The following is a 13,757-nucleotide window of genomic DNA, read 5'->3' as shown; positions in this document are numbered from 1 at the left end:
CATTAAGTTACAAGTCTTGTACATCACATCTCTTATAGGCTTCCAACACTTTAAAAGCAGTGCAGAACATAACAATGAAAGCAAAACTGCTTATTCCCACACTCAATCAATACAAAAATATTAGTACTGTGGTTTTGCTTCTTTTGTTTTAAAGTATTTCTGTACTGATATGTTGGAAATTTTAATAGTTAATTAAATTTCTTTAATTGTTATGTAACTATTCAGATATATTTCATTTTGGGTGAGTTTTGGCAGTTTGTATATTTTGAGGAATTGGTCCATTTCATCTGAACTGATTAACTTACATGCACAGAGTTGTATTTCTTTAGTACTCTTTTAATGTCTATGAGGGTTGTAGTGATATCGCCTCTTTTATTCTCGATATTGGTCATTTGAGTCTTCTCTCTTTTTTCCCTTTATCAGTCTTGCTAGATGTTCGTCAATTTTTTAAATTAAAATATCCCATGGCTTTTGGTTTGATTTTACCTATTGTTTCTCTGTTTTCAACTTCATTGAATTCCGTTATCTTTATTAAATCTTCCTTCTGGTTTTTGTTTTGTTCTTTTTCTAATTTCTTGAGGTAGGGGCTGAGATTATGGACATCTTTCTTCTTTTCTCATATAAGCATTTAGGGCTATAAATTTCCTCTAAGCATATGCTTTTTATTTTCACTCAGTTTCATTTTCCTTTATACTTCCTTTTAATCTATGGATTATTTAGAAGTACGTTCTTTAATTTCCAAGTGGCTGGAGATTTACGTGTTATCTTTTTGCTACTGATGTCTAGTTTGATTTCATTATAATCAGAGAACATATTTTGTATTATTTCAACTTCTTTTAAAGTTAAGGTTTTTTTTTTTTTTTAACTTTGAACATAATTTTTATTGTTGTTATTTAAGATTATTCAATTCCTTATTTCAAATTCTAATTGACAACACAAATAACTTTTAGACTTTTAAGGGAAATAGGTTTAATTTTTTTTTCTTTTTATTATTATTTTTATTATTATTATTATCCCTTCCTTACACCTTATACAAAGGTTTGTTTTATGACTGAAGATAACTTCTATTCTGATGAGTATCTCATGCACGTTTGAAAATAATGTGTATTCTGCTGTTGTTGGGTGTCAGTTAGAAACTGCTGGTGGATAGTCATTCAGTACTTCTGTACTCTCTGGTGTTTTGTTTAGTGGCTCTATGAATTACTGAGAGATGGATGTTGAAGACCCCAACCTTAATTGTAAATCTTTCAGTCTGTCCTTCCAGTTCTGGGAGATTTTGCTTCTACTGTTTGAATCTCTGTTATTTGGTGCATACATGTTTAAGACTGTCATGTCTTCTTAGTGAATTGAACCTCTTTATGCCTGTTGTGGTGGAAGAAGAGAAGCATGACTTTTTTCACGGTTTCTGCCTTGAGAAGAGGCAGGTGTTGTTAAAATATTTCTGTCATGTTGGCTAAAGAGAGTACGTTGGCTAAAGAGAGCAGGCTTTTTGGGGGGCTGTATTTTGTCGGTGCCTATTGATGTTTTCAGGTTGCAGGCTTTTATAGCACCCAGGCCAGGTATACAGGAGGCAAGTAAAAAAGCCTGGGAACTCACAGCACTTCCTTGGGTCTGGAGGTCCCTAGCCTGCCTGCCTTTTTTTTTTGCACCTTTCAGAGTCTTCTGGTAGATGAGTTAATGTATTTTCTCCAGGTAATTTTTGGTTGTGAGTAGCAGGAAAAATAAAATAAAATGTGTGTACTCCATCTTATCTGGGACTGAAAGTTTGTATTTGTGAATCTTTAAACCTTCAAAGAGTAATTCTATTATTAAATCCTCTAGTCTGGCCAGTTCCGTTATAAGTACACCAGTTTGTGGTGAATGAGAATATGGGGGGATAGGAGGAGTACTGATAGTTGATTTTTTTTATTAAAAAAACCAAACCTTCCTAAATATGAAAGCAAAAAGAACCAATTGTATAAATAAGTGAGGAAGTACAAGTGAATTAATTTTTTGTGGACTAGCATTCACCAAAACTGTTTCATATTTATAACCAAGTAAAGCCAATATTTTTTTCTTCTTCTTTTAACCATATATCTGTATCTAGGTAGTGGGTTTCCACAGTTTTTGACTGTGGTTCCCTAAGACAGGCCAACAGATCCCTTGGGTCTATCTGTTTATCTCTACTTTTCAATGGAAAAAATAACTAGGTATACCAATAGACGATTACTCTGTAAGTACTGTTGGGTATGGATGATTCACAGTATCATTCTTGAAAAATTATAGGTAAATAAGAATCACTACATACTAGAGGGTAAAGCAAGCAACCTAAAACAAACTAAAATTGATAGTGATGAAGTCTAATGATAACTTATAATGAAAATAAACAGCCGCTAAAAACTATAGGTTACTTTTAAAAAAATCCCAATGATGTATCAATAGAGCATTCCTCCTGAAAACCACAGAAAACTGGATCATCTACACTTGTGCTTGTGCAATATGAACATGATTGCACTGTCAGGGCTGCATAGGTACCAGGCTAATATGGTTTGGCTGTGCCCCCACCCAAATCTCATCTTGAGTTGTAGTTCCCATAATCCCCACATATGGTGGGAGGGACCCAGTGGGAGGTAATTGAAGCATGGGGGCAGTTACCTCCATGATGTTCTTGTGATAGTGAGTTCTCATGAGATTGGATGGTTTTATAAGGGGCTTTCCCCTCCCCTTCACTCTTGGCTGTCACCATGTGAAGAAAGACATATTTGCTTCCCCTTCTGCCATGCTTGTAAGTTTCCTGAGGCCTCCCTAGCCCTGTGGAACTGTGAGTCAATTAAATCTCTTTCCTTTATAATTACCGAGTCCTGGGTATGTCTTTATTAGCAGTGTGAGAATGAACTAATACAGTAAATTGGTACCAGTAGAGTGGGGTGCTGCTATAAGGATACCCAAAAATGTGGAAGTGACTTTGGAACTGGGTAACAGGCAGAGGTTGGAACAGTTTAGAAGACTCGGAAGAAGACAGGAAAATGTGGGAAAGTTTGGAACTTCTTAGACACTTGTTGAATGGCTTTGACCAAAATGTTGACAGTGATATGTACAATGAAGTCCAGGCTGAGGTGGTCTCCGATGAAGATGAGAAACTTGTGGGGAACTGGAGCAAAGGTGACTCTTGCTGTGCTTTAGCAAAGAGACTGGTGGCATTTTTCCCCTGCCCTAGAGATCTGTGGAGCTTTGAACTTGAGAGAGATGATTTAGGGTATCTGGTGGAAAAAATTTCTCAGAGCAAAGTGTTCAAGAGGAAGCAGACCATAAAAATTTGGAAAAGTTACAGCCTGACAATGCAGTAGAAAAGAAAAACCCATTTTCGGGGGAGAAATTCAAGCCTGCTGCAGAAATTTGCATGAGTAACAAGGAGCTGAATGTTAATCACCAAAACAATGGGGAAAATGTCTCCAGGTGATGTCAGACCTTCATGGCAGCCCCTCATGTCACAGGCTGGGAGGCTTAGGAGGAAAAAATGGTTTTGTGGGCCAGGTCCAGGATCCCTCTGCTGTGTGCAGCCTAGGGAGTTGGTGCCCTACATCCCAGCCACTCCAGTCATGGCTAAAAGGGGCCAAGGTATAGCTTGGGCCGTGGCTTCAGAGGGTGCAAGCCCCAGGCCTTGGTAGCTTCCATGTGGTGTTGAGCCTGCATGTGCACAGAAGTCAAGAATTGAGGTTTGGGAACCTCTGCCTATATTTCAGAGGATGTATGGAAATGCCTGGGTGTCTAGGTGGAAGTTTGCTGCAGGGGTGGAGCCCTCATTGACAACCTCTGCTAGGGCAGTGCAGAAAGGAAATGTGGGTTCAGAGCCCCCACACAAAGTCTCCACTGGGGCACTGCCTAGTAGAGCTATGAGAAGAGGGCCACCATCCTCCAGACCCCAGAATGGTAGATCTACCAACAGCTTGTACTGTGCTCCAGGAAAAGCTGCAGGCACTCAATGCTAGTCCATGAAAGCAGTCAGTAGGGGGGCTGTACCCTGCAAAGCCACAGGGGCAGAGTTGCCCAAGGCTGTGGGTCCCCACCTCTTGCATCGGTGTGACCGAAATGTGAGACATGGAGTCAAAGGAGATCATTCTGGAGCTTTAAGATTTGACTGCCCTGCTGGATTTCAGACTTGCATGTGGCCTGTTGCCCCTTTATTTTGGCCAATTTTTCCCATTTGGAATGGGTGTATTTACCTAATGCCTGTGCCCCCATTTTATCTAGGCAGTAACTAACTTGTTTTTGATTCTACAGGGTCTTAGGCAGAAGGGACTTGCCTTGTCTCAGATAAGACTTTGGACTTGGACTTTTGAGTTAATGCTGGAATGAGTTAAAACTTTGGGGGACTGCTGGGAAGTTCTGTTTTGAAATGTGAGGACATGAAATTTGGGAGGCTAAGGGCATAATGATATGGTTTGGCTGTGTGTTCCCACCCAAATCTCATTTGAATTATAGTTCCCACAATCCCCATGTATTATGGGAGGGACCCAGTGGGAGGTAATTGAATCATGGCAGCAGTTACCTCCATGCTGTTCTCATGATAGTGATTTATCATGAGAGCTGATGGCTTTATAAGGGGCTTCCCCTCTCCCTCTTTGCTCTGTGCTTTTCCTTGCTGTCACCATGTGAAGAAGGATGTGTTTGCTTCCTCTTCTGCCGTGATTGTCAGTTTCCTGAGGCCTCCCTAGTCCTGTGGAACTGTGAGTCAATTAAACCTCTTTCCTTTATAAATTACCCAGTCTTGAGTATGTCCTTATAGCAGTGTAAGAATGAACTACAACACAGGCATACTGAAAAAATACTAAATTAGAATATTCAATAAATTCTATGAATGTATTATTTTGTGATTATTCAATTTGTAACCTTTTAAACTCATTTAGTAGGTTACTAGTAAGCAATATCTAGTCACAAGTGAAAATGGAAGTCTGTGATGTGTTATTTGCCCATAAGAATCAAAGAAAGTACTGTCACTTCTGGGTCAGACCTCAGTCATCAGAGCCCTTTGCCAAGGATGGCCCATACTTTGGGAATCACTGCTATAGGGAAGCAGCCCACTGGGAAACACTTTTCATAGTACAGACTGTTCCCATGTAGGGCTTTGCAAATGCTACTATGAAACATTTTAGAAATAATAAAGTCATCCATAGGAATCAGAGAATATACAAATGAATATGATAATATTTAGTGTACTGTTGTACTCTAACATGTCTAAATGTACCTTGATTGGGAGAAACATCATGTCATTCTGTACTACAGCTGTCTTCTGGGTGAATAAAGTCAAAATGGAGAGAAATTGGTTGTTACGAACAAGTGACGGCTTAGAGGTGGCTTCTTTGCCACTAAAATAACTGATCTCTTCTTTGAATTACTTTTATCCTGAAAGAATGCAGCTAAGTCAGGCAGCCGTTAGACAAACCAACCTTTATAACTGCAGGTAAATTTAATTATGAATATTTATATGTTAATAATATCACAGTTTTTCCATTATTGTGATAATAATAGCTCTGTCTTCCCTAATAGATGACAAAATCATTATAAGCAGAAATGGCTTTAATCACACAAAGGTGTGAATTTTGGAGTCAGGATGCTTGGACCCATTTCTAAACTCCGCTATTTTCTAGCTCTTTAAGGTAAATTCTGTGTTCCAGTTCCTTTCAGTTCTGCAGAATAGAAATAATGATATCAACCTCATAGGATCATTTTGAAGATTCCAAGAGATACTGTATTTAAGTCCTTAGCATAGGAGCTTAGTAAGTAATCAGTAAATGTTAGCTATTAGTAATATTAGCAGTGGAAATATTATAGGGATATCTCCTGTTACTGTGCTTCAATTTATTCTTTGAAGATTGCAATTTTTACAAATGGAAGGTTCCGGCAATCTTGTGCTGAATGAGTCTATTGGTACCATTTTTTCCGATAGCATGTGCTCATTTCGTGTCTCTGTATCATATTATGGTAATTCTCACAATATTTAAAACTTTTTCATTATTATTATATCTGTTATGGTGATCTGTGATCAGTGATCATTGATATTACTACTGTAATTATTTTGGGGTGCCATGAACAACAGTACACTAAATAACACATTTTCAATATAGGTGAAACAGCCTTATAGTGGAAGATGATGCCATCTAGGACTTTCATAGCTAGAGAGGAGAAGTCAATGCCTGGCTTCAAAGCTTCAAAAGACAGGCTGACATAGAAGAAAACAGAAGAAAGTTTAAGTGGTCTGGATAGAAGATCAAAACAAGCCACAACATTCCCTTACACCAAAGCCTAATCCAGGGCAAGGCCCTAACTCTCTTAAATTCTATGAAGGCTGAGAGAGGTAAGGAAGCTGCAGAAGCAAAGTTGGAAGCTAGCAGAGGTTGGTTCATGAGGATTAAAGAAAGAAGCCATGTAAGACAATAGACTTAATAAATGTTGTGTCTGTTTTTACTGTTCTCCCAATGGGCTGTTCTCCCATCTCTTTTCCTCTCCTCAGGCTTCTCTATTCCCTGAGAAACAACAGTATTAAAATTAGGCCAATTAATTAACCCTACAATGGCCTCTAAGTGTTCAAGTGAAAGGAAGAGTCACATGTCTCTCACTTTAAATTAAAGCTAGAAATGATTAAGCTTAGTGAGGAAGGCATGTCAAAAGCCAAGATACACTGAAAGCAAGGCCTTCAATATAAAAATGATAGGAAAACAAAATAGCCTTATTGCTGATAGGGAGAAAGTTTGAGTGGTCTGGATAGAAGATCAAACCAGCCATAACATTCCCTTAAACCAAAGCCTAATCCAGAGCAAGGCCCTAACTCTCTTCAATTCTATGAAGGATCAGAGAGGTAAGGAAGCTACAGAAGAAAAGTTGGAAGCTAGCAGAGGCTGGTTTATGAGGTTTAAGGAAAGAAGCCATCTCCATAACAAAAAAAGTGCAAGGTGAAGTAACAAGTGCTGATGGAGAAGCTGCAGCAAGTTATCCGGAAGATCTAGCTAAGATCATTGATGAAGGTGGCTACACTAAACAATAGAATTTTCAATACAGATGAAACGCCTTACAGTGGAAGAAGATGCCATCTAGGACTTTCATAGCTTGAGAGAAGTCAATGCCTAGCTTCAAATCATAAAACAGGCTGACTCTCTTGTTAGGGGCTAACGGAGCTGATGACTTTAACTTGAAGCCAATGCTCACTTAGCATTCTGAAAATCCTAGGGCCCTTGAGAATGATGCTAAATTAACTCTGCCTGTACTTTATAAATGAAACAACAAAGCCTGGAAAACAGCACATCTATTTATAGCATGGTTTTCTGAATATTTTAAGCCCATCATTGGAACCTACTGCTCAGACAAAAAAAGATTCCTTTCAAAATTACCGCTCATTGACAATGTACCTGGTCAACCAAGAACTCTGTTGGAGATGTACAAGGTTAATGTTGTTTTCACGTTTGCTAATATATCAGCCATACAGCTGCCCATGGATCAAGGAGTAATTTCAAATTTCAAGTCTTATTATTTAAGAAATACATTTTGTAAGGCTATAGCTGCCATAGATAGTGATTCCTCTGATGGATCTGGGCAAAGTAAATTGAAAACCTTGTTGAAAGAATGCACTATTCTAGATGCCATTAAGAACGTTTGTGATTCACAGGAGGAGGTCAAAATATCAAGATTAACAAGAATTTAGAAGAAATTGAATCCAACCCTCCTGGATGACTTTGAGGGGTTCAAAACTTTAGTGGAGGAAGTCACTGCAAATGTTGTGGAAATAACAAGAGAACCAGAATTGGAAGTAGAGCCTGACCCCAATTTTGAATGAAGTTCTACTGTGGATATAATGCTGTTGAACAGCATCTCATGCTGCTAATAAATCTTTTGTGAAAGGAAGAGTAAACTGATAGAGCAAACTTTGTCATTTTAAGAAATTGTCACAACCACCCCAACTTCTAGCTACCACCACCCTGGTTAGTCAGTAGACATGAACATTGAGGCAAAACCCTCCACCAGCAATAATAATAATAATAATAATAATCATAATCATAATAACAACTTGCTGAAGGCTCACATAATCATTAGCATATTTTAGCAATATTTCCTAATTAAGTTATGTACATTGTTTTTTAGACATAATGCTATTGTGCACTTAGCAGACTACAGTATAGTATAAACATAACTATTATATGCACTGGGAACCTAAAAAATCTTGCGTGACTTGTTTTATTGTAACATTCACTTTATTGTGGTTGTCTGGAACTGAACATGCATTATCTCTGAGATATGCCTGTATTAGTCTTTGTATATACCACTGCACTTAGACTGGGCTGTACACATGGTTGCCACGATACAACTGTTGTTAGGTTTCTGTTAAATTATGCTATTTTTTGAGGGGCAATATAGTATGCTAAGAGCCAGACTGCAAATGTTCAAATCCTAGCTCTACCACATAACTACCTAATTAATCCATGTGCCTCAGCTTTCTAGTCTGTAAAATGAGGATAACACCAGCAACTGAGCTTCCCACGCATTATGAGATTTAAATAAGATAGTATTTGTAAAGTTATCGGAATAGTATTTTCATAATGTTTATTTACTTGCTAAATTAAAAAAAAATAAAAATGTTTTTTAACAGTTCTACCCCTCTCTTCCCTCCATCAAAAAAAAGCCACAAAACCTCACAAATTGGCCAGAGTGGCTGAAGGTACTTATCAGACATAAAACAATTGAATGTTTGCAGTTATATCCTAAAAAAACAAAGACAGGCCACCTAAATGTTTGAATGTCATGAAAGGAATTATCCAGACTTTTTAACACCTACTAGAAGTCTGTTTTTAATCATCCAAAATTACATCAGTATTCAGTTTATGAAAGTATACCTACATACTGCTTGAATCTATAATCCAATTTTACTTGTTCTGGCATCTCAGCATGTAGACTTAAAATAAATGACTATTATTATTATCACTATTATTTTTGGAGACAGTGTCTCACTCTGTCACCCAGGCTGGGGTGCAGTGGTGCAAACATGGCTCACTGTAGCCTAGACCTTGCAGGTTCTAGTGATTCTCCTGCCTTAGCCTCCCAAGTAGCTGGGACTACAGGTGCATGCTACCACATCCAGCTAATTTTTGTATTTTTTGTAGAGATGGGGTTTCGACATGTTGTCCAGGTTGGTCTCAAACTCCTGAGCTGAGGCAATCCACCCGCCTTGGCCTCCCAAAGTGCTGGGATTATAGGCATGAGCCACTGTGCTCGGCCTAAGTAATTATTTTGTATATGAATTTAGTTTAGCAGCTTTAATGTGAGAGCAAGTTGTCATATGCACATCATATTGGGGAAAAATAAGTCCTACAAGATTTAAAGATGAGATTCAGAATAATTCAGTTATTCTTTAAAGACTTTTCTTACCACATCTGAATTTCACACACACACATACACACACACCACACACAAAAACTTCTGTCTGCCTTTTCTTCATGTACTATCAGGTTAGATGAGGGCTTTGGCAGCTAACAGCTTCCACATTTTCAGACAGAATCAGTAAGTAGGTAAAATAAAGTTATGCTCTTTTGAAAAATGTCATAACATGCTTGGCTGATGGGCATATTGGAACCTTTGTAATGAGATGGCAGGGAAAGGAAGCAAGCAAGAACTAGTTGGAACTGAAGTTTTCAGCTGGAGTGAAGGAGGTAGGGTAGGGGATGTAAGGCAGCTAATCCTGTTGCATTGTTGGCCCCTGTGGGGTTGGCCTAGGAGATGGAGGGGGCTATGTTTGCAGGTTGAAGACACTGAGAAAGCCACTGAAGTTCCTGTCAAATTTACTCACTCAATCATTAATTCACTTACTCATAACATTTTTATTGAGAGCTTATAAGGTACTACATTTGTACTAGGTGCTGAAATACAGTACTGAACAAAATGGAGAAATTGTCCCTGCTTATCATCATGAACATGCGCATACCTGTCCTACCATGTACAGGAGAGAAAGAATCTAAGCAGATGTTCACATAAATATATAATTAAAAATCCCAACAAAGGTTTTGAAGAAAAACTACTGGATGATAAGAGAAAATAGGAGAACTGATTTAGTTCAGAGGGTAGTGGTCAGGGAAGATGTCCTTGTGATTTCAGGTTTAGACACGCAGGAATTCTTGGGAGAAAAAAGAGATAAAAGCATTCTCAGTAGCGGGAATAGCATGTTGAAAAGGAAAGTGGTGGCAAAGAGCTGGTCAATGACTGGGGGTAGCTACAGCACAGTGAATAATTTCCTTTTAAATAAGTTTAAGAAAAATATATATGAACTAGAATATCAGATATATGGAATAAAAATATATTTTATAATCCCATATACTTCTAAATCTTCATTATAGGATAATGAGTTGAACCCTGAAGCCAAACAATATTTGTCTTGCTTTGTGTATTTTTATTGGGCTGTTTTCCACAACAGAACAGTGAAGATTATACTCTAGGTGTGCTTATAAGGAACACTATATGCATGCATGCACACACCCCTTTACTTTGCTGTTTAAGGGGATTTAATGATGATATTATCTTGCTATTAAATTCATACTAAATTTTCTCTAACTTTTAACTTAAAATCTTTAGATTACATAGAGCTAGTATTACAGCAGAGATAGAAGCCTATGAAATGGGGAGGGGGGAGGGATAGCATTGGGAGATATACCTAATGCTAGATGACGAGTTGGTGGGTGAAGCGCACCAGCATGGCACATGTATACATATGTAACTTACCTGCACATTGCGCACATGTACCATAAAACCTAAAGTATAATAATAATAATAATAATAATAAAAGAAAAAAAAAAAAAGAAATGCAATACTCAATCTTCATAGTCCTCTTCCACTTAAGTCCTATTCCATTAAACATGGCCATGTTATCCAAAGGAGTAATTGGCAAAAATGAAGATTAGTGGTTCATCATGAAAGCGATTAGATTACAGATTGACACTGACATTGTGTTTTTAGGAAAATTTAACATAAGAAAAAAGCCTTTCATTTTTAAATAAGCATGTATAAACAGGTAAAAATAAAACAGAAATTCCTGTGAAATATAAAAAGCTATTATTTAAGTGTATGTTGTTTTGTCTCCAAGGTCCAAGCATTGTTAACTATAATATTCTGTTGTCCCAGCAATAGATCAAGCTAAATAACTATTTGTGTTTTATAACAGCGGCAGCTCAGTATGTTTCCCCTAACTTAATATATAGTAACATGAAGCAAAAGACAATTTTGGATAGAAATCAATCCGGGCACTGAAAACATTATTAATATCATCATACAAGGGCACATGTTTTTTTAAGTCAAGCCTTTCAAAATGCACTCATTTATTCATTAAAGCACAAATTACTCTGTATATAGAATGTGTACCATGCACAAAGCAACAGGATAGAGTGCGGAAAGATCCCTGGAGTAGGTGATTTGGGTTCTAGTCCTGACAACAGCACTTACATTTTTTTTTTTTGCAAAACAGCTTTTGTAAATCATTTCTGAGTTTGAGTTTTGTCATTTGCAAATAGGGTTGCTGTGAAGTTCAAAAGACATATCAAATGTGGAAACTTCCTTGCTAACTGTGAAAGCACTAAATAAGGGCAAGGTGAGATCCTCAAGGGAACTCAAGAGCCTAGTAAAAACCCCACCAATTAGAGTTCTCTCTTTTAGAACATTGGCTATAGATATCCAACATGCACTTGGGGGTTAGCGATTATTTTGCTTCTTCTAAACCTGAGAACAGAGTTAGGAAGTACCCAGCCTTCTACTCTGGAATTGGTGTATCAGCATTATAGGGGAAGATCTCCCCCAAAGTTAACAATATTCCTTACTCTATGCTGGTCCTCTGTCAAAAATTAGTTGAGATAGATGTCAACTATCTGAGAAATACCATGTTACAGATTCAAGACATATAATAAAAACAGGAGGCAAAAGTGGACTCTGATTTCTTTCTTAGAATAAATTTCTAGAAGTGAAGTTAGTAGACCAGATTCTTGATATATATAACTAAACAATGTCCTTCAGAAAGGTGGTAACAATTTATACTCCTCAAAAATATTCGCAATATTCCTGATTACCAATTTGGCTCACCTTTTACTGTCTTCCCTAATTTAATACCTCATAATTCACAAGACTTAACTACTTTCCTTCCCCACACAGTATAACATCTGTCAGGATATGCATGACAGAATGGAACAGGCTGAGTATTTAAATGTGCCTTCAATGGCTCACTACTCTCAGGATAAATCCAAACTTTTAATAATTTGTACACTCTGAGTTAAAGTGATGGTCTCTTCTTCCTTCTCTAGGTTCATCTCTCACTACCAACTACCCTCTCGAACAGGCCATCTGTCCCTCATCTTCAAACTTTTGTTCAGGGTATTACTTATGACTGGAACACCAGATTCTAGAGGAAGCTCAGTGCTCATACAGCTCTTCTGAATAGTGGTAATAACAAAAGTGGTCCCCTTTCAAACAACTAAGAGTACTGATTTCAGGCTGACTCTGAATGTCCATGGAAAAAATAGTAATTCAATCGATCAGTCATTTAATGGAGCAGATTCTGATACAGGCGCTAGTGTCTTAGAAAGAGACTTTTCAGAGTATGCAACTGGGGAGAAGGGAGGGTAAAGAATGAGGCACCTAGGAGTGCTAATAACACTATAGTCCAAATAAAAAACATTTTTCTACACTCTAGTTTTATGAAAGAGCTATAGAATAAGTAGATGATTTAAGAGATTTGCTCAGAGAAACAACTCAATTGTAAGTTATTAAATCTTTCACATTTTGAATGCCCAGATGGTATACCTTCTACAGCAGGGGCAGATTAAAATTTTTTTGATATTTTAAGCATTAAGCACAGTCATTCAAATTACTTAAAAACTTGCAGTCCATGTTTTTCAAGGGCTCCTAATAAGAAGCTATAGTTCCAGTGACACAACAAACTCCTTTTAACCAAAATGGTTTAAAATGCATAATTTTGTGGATTAAATGTTCTTGCTAACATGATTCTCAGCTTCCACACGGCCATTATCCTAGTTTCTCATTATCCACATGGCCTGGACTTAATAGCCCTGCTTCTGATCTCTCAAATGATGCTCTGCACTAGAGAGATCCAACAGGCCGATTTGATCATGCAAGTTCCCAGTTCAAAATTATTCAATAGCTCTTTATTACTGCAGGAAAGAACCTAAGTACTTCATCATACAATTCCTGATCTAACCTTTACCTATGTCACCAGGCCCATCTACTGCCCCTTCCTCATGCCATTTCCTGCAACTGTTAATAAACCAGCAATTATAAGCCACACGAAATCCTTGGAACATGCCACATTCTCACACATTTGTGGTGCACCTGCATATACCTTCGCACTAAAATACTGCTTCTCATATTTTATTCTTCATTCAAATGCTCCCCACTCTGAAGCCTTTTCTCACTTCCCCTAAAGACTAAGGCTCTATTTCTCCCATGTTCCTCTTATACTTTCTGCACCCACCCATCACAACAGTTAAGTTATACTGGGACTCTCAGCATGTCTTTCTCCCCATATAATGGTGTGTCACGTCTTCCCATTTTACCTCTAGCCCTACTCTCCATGTCTAGCAAATAATAGATGCTCATTTTTAAATGGAATCATGACTACATTAAAATTATATCTTTAATGTTGAATTTTATAGCTATCTGTGCATTGCATAGTATCACACTGATGATTAATCAGCTATTTATTATTGTTCTCCATCAATTTTGTGCATATTAAGTTATCC

At 37.6% G+C, this 13,757-nt stretch overlaps 1 protein-coding gene across 8 annotated transcripts in view; it reads right to left on the bottom strand.

The window, feature by feature from the left end:
* Window positions 1-13,757, bottom strand: part of CNKSR2 (connector enhancer of kinase suppressor of Ras 2) — a 282,653-nt gene that overhangs the window by 77,432 nt on the left and 191,464 nt on the right. The gene's annotated exons all lie outside the window — the stretch shown is intronic.

The sequence above is a fragment of the Pongo pygmaeus genome, chromosome X (assembly GCF_028885625.2).
Source record: "Pongo pygmaeus isolate AG05252 chromosome X, NHGRI_mPonPyg2-v2.0_pri, whole genome shotgun sequence".
Classification (NCBI taxonomy): domain Eukaryota; kingdom Metazoa; phylum Chordata; class Mammalia; order Primates; family Hominidae; genus Pongo; species Pongo pygmaeus.
This window is presented reverse-complemented; position numbering and strand designations above follow the sequence as displayed.